The 7,900-nt window shown below is 46.0% G+C and overlaps 1 long non-coding RNA gene across 1 annotated transcript; it reads left to right on the top strand.

Annotated features, from left to right (window-relative positions):
* Positions 1-5,685: 5,685 nt before the first annotated feature.
* Positions 5,686-6,692, top strand: LOC124068273. Its single transcript, XR_006844898.1, has 2 exons — positions 5,686-5,803; positions 6,341-6,692. It is a non-coding gene; the product is annotated as an uncharacterized LOC124068273 (long non-coding RNA).
* Positions 6,693-7,900: the final 1,208 nt, after the last annotated feature.

Raw genomic sequence — 7,900 nt, 5'->3', positions numbered from 1 at the left:
AAAGAAAGAGAAAAAAATCACTGCTCGTGTCAATGCGTAAGTTTTTTGTTTAATCACTCATAAAATATTGCATGTAAAAAATGGTATTGACACTCTGTTCATGTAGGTGCAACCCAGGGGGTGAAAAATGTAAGAAATATAACATGTGAAATATAAAAATATAATTCAATCAGGTGAGGCGGAAACATAACATGCCTGGTTGTATCTCACTTTGCTAACATTTGACATGTCAAACTATTTAAATGTATTTAAATAATTTAATGCTGTACAATGCTTTCATCCCCGCATGATGTTTTCACACATTCTGTTCTCTGTAATGTTTTATTAATTAATGTGGTGAAGTTAACATTTGACTCCTGCCTGGCCAACAGAAAGAGGGCAGAGGCCCCTAAAACGGGTGGAGGACCTGCACCACCACCTCTAACAGAGGCAGAGGAGATGGCCCTTAGCCAAACTACAGGAAGGCCAGCGGCTGAGGGAATCCCAGGGGGCAGCTCATCTGAGCCAGTCACCCCCCAGGACACAAGTACCTTCATAACATGTCAGAAGTCCACACCTTCATATTGTTTATTTATGAAGCCTCTTTTAGAGACAAGGCGTTTGTTCTTAAATCCAATAGACTCTGAGGGAAGTCTCCACCTGTTGGAGCCTCATGTAGCCCGCCTCCAGCCTGTTATATGTACTCAACACACCAAAACTAACCCTACTAACTAACTAACCCTAACCATAACCAATAGTAGAATAAAGTTCACAGAATAAAATGCCTGTCTTCAAAGGATAAATAAGATAAAGACACTGTGTCTGCTGTCACAGAAAGGCCTACAAGCGTCTGTATCATATTAGATCAGCTTTACATGTACATTTGACATTCTTGTATGGATTTATATTGACATATTATCCTTTTTTAACAGAGCGTAACTGGACAGCATGAAGAGGGTCCACCAAATTCTGCAGCACAAATGAACACAGTGAGAGTTTCAGTAAACAACAGAGTTTAATTCTGTACAATTGTACATGTAGAACAAATTGACTTAATGTCATTCTTATGGATTTCCAGTTGCCAGTTATACAGAATCCATTTCCTTAAACAGATTAAGAAAACAGATAAGGAAATGTTATACTTGGACCGCCAGATCCAAATCTGGAAATCGAGATACTTACTTACATACTACAAGTTAGAGATGGGTGTCCAGTCACCGGTCAATTTAATTTACTATTAGAACAATATGAAAAACTAACAGAAAAATGTTGTCTTTGTCTCTCTCTGACAGCTCTGGGGCAGCTGTGGCCTAGAGGTTGGAGAAGCGGCTTGTGATCGGAGGGTCACCGGTTCGATTCCCCCACTGGGAAGGAGAAATTTGGGTGTAGTGGAGTGATTAATGCGAAAAATGCTCCCCACCCTTCCATTAGCCGGCTGATGTGCCCTTGAGCAAGGCACTTAGCCCCCCAATATGCTCCCCGGTAGATGCTGGCCAACACGGACACTGCTCTCACCTAGCTACATGAGGCTATATCCACCTATCAGGCTAACCAGCCTGACGCAGCCCTCATCATGGCCAGGGACTTTAACTGTACTAACCTGAGGAAGGTGGTACCGGAGTTTAAACAACACATCAACTGCCCCACCAGAGGAGAGAGGACTCTGGATCACTGTTACTCTCCTTTCAAGGATGGCTACAAGGCCAAGTCTGTGTCTCAGTTTGGCCTTTCGGACCACAGCGCAGTCCTTCTCATGCCGAAATATAAACAACGGCTGAAGCAGAAATGTTTTGCAGGCAGAGAAGTATCACGGTGGACTGACCAATCAGAGGCCGCTCTGCGGGGCGCACTGGATTCAGCAGACTGGGACATGTTTCGGTGCAGCTCGGGCAGTGACATCAACAAGTTCACGGAAGCGGTTGTGGGATTTATTGGGAAAATGATGGAAGACATAACAACAACAGCCACCATCAGAACTTTTCCCAACCAGAAGCCGTGGGTGGACAAAACTGTCCGCGACACGCTGAGGGCCCGCACCGCTGCCTACAACTCGGGACTCACCGCCGGTGACACAACACTGTACAGGGCGGTCACCTACGCTGTCCGTAGGCGCTGTACCATTAACACCACAGTTGTGCCAAAAGCTTACCCAAATGCCCCACTGGGCACATGGTCTAATACGCAGTGTTACTGAGCCCAGCTGTCTTGGAACAGTCTGTCTGTGTTGTCCTCTTCCAGAGAAATCTGCACTTAAACTTTTGAAAAATATAATTGAAAAGATACATCATTGGAGTTTTGGCATGTTGACTTGGCAGGGGGTCTCAAGGGTGTAGCAGGGGTCAGTGATTTTCTGGGACCCCCAAATTTTAAATTTGGGCATGTCTCAGTGACCTCCACAACATATGTCAGACATGGCAACCTATCTCAACTTTGAGAAACGGGTGGAATACAGCCTCAAAGGGCAGAAATGTCAATCTGAGGGGCTCGGTTCGCTGGAAAGCTGTGGTGGGGGATGGGCAGATTCTGAATTTCAAGATGTTTACGGAAAGGTCTCAGCAGGCTGAGTAAGAGAATGTTTGAATCAACAGTCTGTCATGTTCCCAGGCGGAGCTAGAGAGCGCACAAATTTCTTTCTCTTTAAGTGTAAATAGGTATAGATGTGGAAACATCCATATTCCTATCTACTACTGTTTTCTTGATCTTGGAGAATTTGGAGCCTTTTTTGGGACCCTTTCTGGGGGGCCACAGGCACGCAAATTGACTCAGGCCATCAGGGGGATGCCTGCTTTCAGTCTGAGGTGGCTGCAGGTCTCCAGCACATTGTATGGCTGAGCAGGCACCTAAAACCTTGCCCGAAAAACATCAAGTCATTTTCATTGGTGACCTCTTGACCTCTGTAATTTTAATGGCCATTACTTGGGAACGCAATGGGCTAGAGACATAGGCCTGGGGGCAGTCGTGGATCAGCGGTTAGGGTGTCGGACCCGTAACCGGTGGATCGCTGGTTCGATTCCCCGTCCCGGTGTCCATGGCTGAGGTACCCTTGAGCAAGGTACCCAACCCCCACTGCTCCCCGGGCGCTGCACGCGGTCGCCCACTGCCCCGGGTTTGCTGTGTGTGTGTGCACATCACTTGGGTGGGTTAAATGCAGAGAACAAATTTCATTGGAGTGAGTTCCCTCCAATGACAAGATATGTCACTTTCCTTTCCTTTCCTTCCAACTGCGTCTGAAAGCTCTCAAAGGGTCCTACCACATATGTCAGAGCTGGATCTGTAGAAACTTGCTTTGGGTCAATTCACTAAAGAGACCTAAAATTGGCAAAGGGCATGAGGAAGCATAGAGACCAAGACCCTCTTGAATTTTGAACCTAGGGTCAGCATCTTGCCTATTTTGGGGAGTACAGTCTCTATAGAGTACAGCCTCCATAGAGGCGTCTATGGAAAAGTCTCGGGGCCCCGAGTATGGACATGGTGGAACGGACGCTCCGGTTCCCTCCTGCCCAAAGTTAGGGGACGCCAAAGTTGGAAAATCTCCGCCTCGTTAGGGGTCATATGTCAGCAAAGGAAAGTCCCAGATGCACTCTACAGATATGCATGGAAAGTGCTTGAAGAGATCTATTACATATGCCATCCTCAGACAGCTGGCCATCTCCTGGACCAAACTTGCCATTGGAAGCTGCCACAGACTAGCCAAGCACAGCTCCCGAAATAGCACAGAAGGCTTACTGAGTTCCTACAGGTGCCGTACCATAAGCACTACATTTGTGCCAAAAGCTTGCCCAAATGCCCCACAGGGTACATGGTCTAATATGCGGTGCTTTGCTGAGCTAAGCCATAGCTGAAATATATGCCATAGCTGTGAACGTGGACTCCTCCGCATTTACGTCTGAGGTTCCAAAATCGTGCTTAATAGATGTAAAAATGGAAATTTCCACATTTACATCTATGACCATTCAAGTTCTTCCACATTCCTATCTATTAGAAACGAATTTGGAAGCCCATAGATTTAAATGTGGACTTTTCCACATTTCTATATACTAGACATAAATTTGGAAGCCCAGAGATGTACATATGGAATTTCCATGTTCTTAAGGTTGGTTTCAACAACATGGCGGCATGCAGTAGTGCAGCAGCTTCTCACGCTCCCGGGTTTAAGCCCCTTTTTTGTAGTTTTTGTGTTGGTCCAAAGGCCAACTCTACTTGTTTTGTTTGTCTAAACAAGCCATAAGGTACAGCCGAGCCAAACTTATTAAATTAAGAGACAGCTCGAGCACCACGACCACTACGACAACAACAACAACAACAGCCTCACACCAACTCAGAGCTTCGCTGGGCAGACAGCAGCTGCTAAGAACACCGGACTGGCATAGCAGGCTACATCGGACGGAGGGCAAGAGGAAGCGGTGTGCGCGGAAGCAGAAGAGGGGCAAACGGGGCGGCCTGTTAGCTAGGGTAAAGGCTAACACCGGGAGACCACCGATCCCGTCCCTGTTCCTGTCCAATGTTCATTCTCTGGACAACAAAATGGACCTACTTCGACTTCTCACCCTTGTCGTGAGATGAGGAACTGTGCGGTGCATTGTCTGACAGAAACATGGCTAAACAAGAACATGCCGGACCCAGCCTTCCAGATCGACGGCCAGCTTCTCTTAAGAGCGGACCACAACCAGCTGTCAGGGAAAGCTCGTTTGGGCGGAATATGTGTCTACGTCAATAAAGGTTGGTGTACAAACTGCCAAAGGTTAACAGCCACTGCTCTGAGGCGACAGAGTATAAAGGTGAAATGCCAGCCACACTATATGCCTCGGGAGTTTACGGCGGTGTTTGTTATGGCTGTTTACATCACGCCGGGTGCTAATGCTAACGAACCGCTACGGGAGCTACACAATAACATCAGCTCGCTCCAAAACAAGCACCCGGAGGCTTTCTACGTGGTTGCGGGAGACTTCAACCATGTAAACCTCTGCCTAAGTTTTATCAACATGTCACCATCCCGACATGGTGAAATAACATGCTGGACTGTGTTTACACAAACAAACAAGACGCATACAGAGCTGTCCCCCACCCCCACCTCGGCTTCTCCGACCACATCTCTATCATGCTGGTTCCTGCCTACCGTCCGCTGCGCAAACGCCACACGCCGACACAGAGGACCATCACTGTGTGGCCCAGTGATGCAGTCCCTGCACTACAGGACTGTTTCCTGCGCACAGACTGGCAGGTCTTCAGGGAAGCAGCTGTCCGTGAGGGAGAGGTGGACCTGGAGGACTACACATCTGCTGTCCTCAGTTACATCTAGTGTGTGCAGAGAATGTTACCGGTACCAGGACAGTAACCACCTAGGCAAACCAGAAACCCTGGCTGGACGCGGAGGTTCGGTCTCTGCTGAAAGCCAGGAATGCTGTATTTAGGTCAGGTGACAGACTGGCACTCAGGACGGCGAGAAGAGAGCTGACTGCAGGAGTGACGAGGGCCAAGACCGCATACGCCCAGAGGATCCAGGGACACTTTGCTTCCAATGATCCACGGAGCATGTGGAGGAGCGTTAAGTGCATCACAGACTTTAACACCAAAGATGCACAATGCCCAGGGTTAGGGTTAGGGTTAAATTTAGAATTGAGATAATGGAGTAGGGTTAGGGTTAGGTCTTGGCGGTATTGGATTTTAATTTTTTCCAGGTTTCTGGATTTGCATTTCCCCTGCACTGGTCCGGGTGATGCTGCCCACACTACATTTCTGTTACTTCTGTTCCTCCTGTGCATGATCCCTTTGACCATGGCTGCTGTCTGTGATGGATTAGATCTACAATAATCTCTACCAGTAGGTAAGTATGGGTAAAGCTGGGTCTCCTGAAAGTGTTACAATTGTAACAAAATATATGGTTCTTGATAAATTCATGATGTAATAATAATAACAATAATAAGAAGTAAAAAGGCAGAATAAAAGGACAAATAAGTGCTAATCACACAGTTAACATGCATATTAAAATCAATACTGGAAAAGTAATCTTTCAGCTCCAAACAAGATAAGTGCTATATAGAAACCCACACAAGAATATTAATGGCACACAGGGCATAGTAAATCATGCAACAATTTCATAGTTATACAATTAAAAGAATAAATAGAATGATAAAATTGATAATTTATGAATACCATAAGATAAATAATTCAGGGACTAAAATTTCATACTGCTTATACCCATCACATCTTCCTTTATTGTTTTTAGGTGTCTGGTACTGTTAACCAGAGGTAGAGCTATTCAGCCATAAAAATATTTTTCAGATAAACAGAAGGGAGATCTGATAACAGAGTTGTGAAAGTTATTCGTTTATTTATACGTCCGCTGATTCCCCCCCACCAGAGAGAAGTCCCGCCCCCCAGGCCGAATAAAATTAATAAAATTCCCCGATAGATGCTTCAATGGACATTAAAACCTAAGGGGATCCGAGTCTTCAGCCTGTCAATCCACCATCCCTCTCTCCACCTTCGCTGGCCTCCCGTCCACGTCGCGCAGGCTTCAAGGCACATAACGGCAAGTTGGTGTCCGGGGTGGGAGCGGAAGTGATGGACTAGTGGAGTTTGTAGTTTTTTCCCCTGCCTCATGTTATGGAAGTGTTGTGTTAGTCTGGTCTGTATTGTATTTCCTGTTTCCCCTATATACAGTAGATTACACTCCTGGCACTGTATACAATAAACTGCGTTTTTTTCTTTGAGGGAGAAATTTCCAGTCACTGAGATACCTCTGCCGCTATGCGGGTTATATAAGGGTTATATAAGGACTAAGGGGATAAAAGCAGGATGGCAAATTTTGCCATCTGACTTTTACTGGAATATCTTGGGCTAGGAAGGTGGTAGAGAGATGAAACCAAGTCCTACCCCCCCAAATGTGGCCACGCCCTTTCCAACGGTAGCACCCCCGAGTTTGTACAACATACGGTTCCGGAGATACGGCAAATTCCAAATCGTGGTTTGTTTCTATGGCTGAGTGTGTGTGTGAGTGTGTGTGTGTGTGTCTGCGTATGTGTGTGTGTGTGTGTGTATGAGAGTGTGTGTCTGCGCGTCTGTGTGTGTGTGTGTGAGTATATGTCTCTGTGTGAGTGTGCGTCTCTGTGTGTGTGTGTGAGTGTGTGTCTGTGTGTGTGTGTGTGTGTGTGTGAGTATATGTCTCTGTGTGAGTGTGCGTCTCTGTGTGTGTGTGTGAGTGTGCGTCTCTGTGTGTGTGTGTGTGTGTCTCTTTGTGAGTGTGCGTCTTTGTGTGTGTGTGAGTCTGTGTGTGAGTGTGTCTGTGTGCGTCTGTGTGTGTGTTAGGGTTAGGGTTAGCATGCTGTTTTGCACTTGGTTCTTAGAGGATGCTCCATTAGGGTTAGTGTTAGTGCGGGTTAGGGTTAGGGTTAGGGTTAGGATTAAAGACTGAGCTGCCTCCCTCCTGGGAGACAGAGATGCACGGTCCATCACTCGGCAATGACCACTGCCCCAGCCCCTGCGTCAGTTTCGCCTTGGTTATATGAAGTATAAATTTTTCTTTCACTCTTTCCTTCAGTTAGTCTTTGTCTTTCACCTTAGCTTTCCCTTACTTTCCTTTGAATTATTCTCTAATTTGAGTTGGTTTTCTTAATTTAGAATTTCGTTTAGTCTTTTCTTGACTTTTTCTGTCTTTCTTGACTTTTCTTGCTTTCTTAGTTGTATTGTTATTGTTTATTTGTTTATTTTTCCTTAGCATGTTGATTAACGACGTTTCGACTTTGTTTTGTCTTCTTCAGGCTTCAACATGCTAGGTCCCCCCCATGGCACCCCCTTGACGATCCTTCCACTCCGAAGATCCGGACCAACTGACCTCCAGGTAAGTATGATCTTTCTTTTTCCTTTTATTTAGGTTTTTCTGTATTTAGTTTTAGTTATCGTTAATTTACGCTTTTTTATT

Source organism: Scatophagus argus, chromosome 12 (genome assembly GCF_020382885.2).
Source record: "Scatophagus argus isolate fScaArg1 chromosome 12, fScaArg1.pri, whole genome shotgun sequence".
Classification (NCBI taxonomy): domain Eukaryota; kingdom Metazoa; phylum Chordata; class Actinopteri; family Scatophagidae; genus Scatophagus; species Scatophagus argus.
This window is presented reverse-complemented; position numbering and strand designations above follow the sequence as displayed.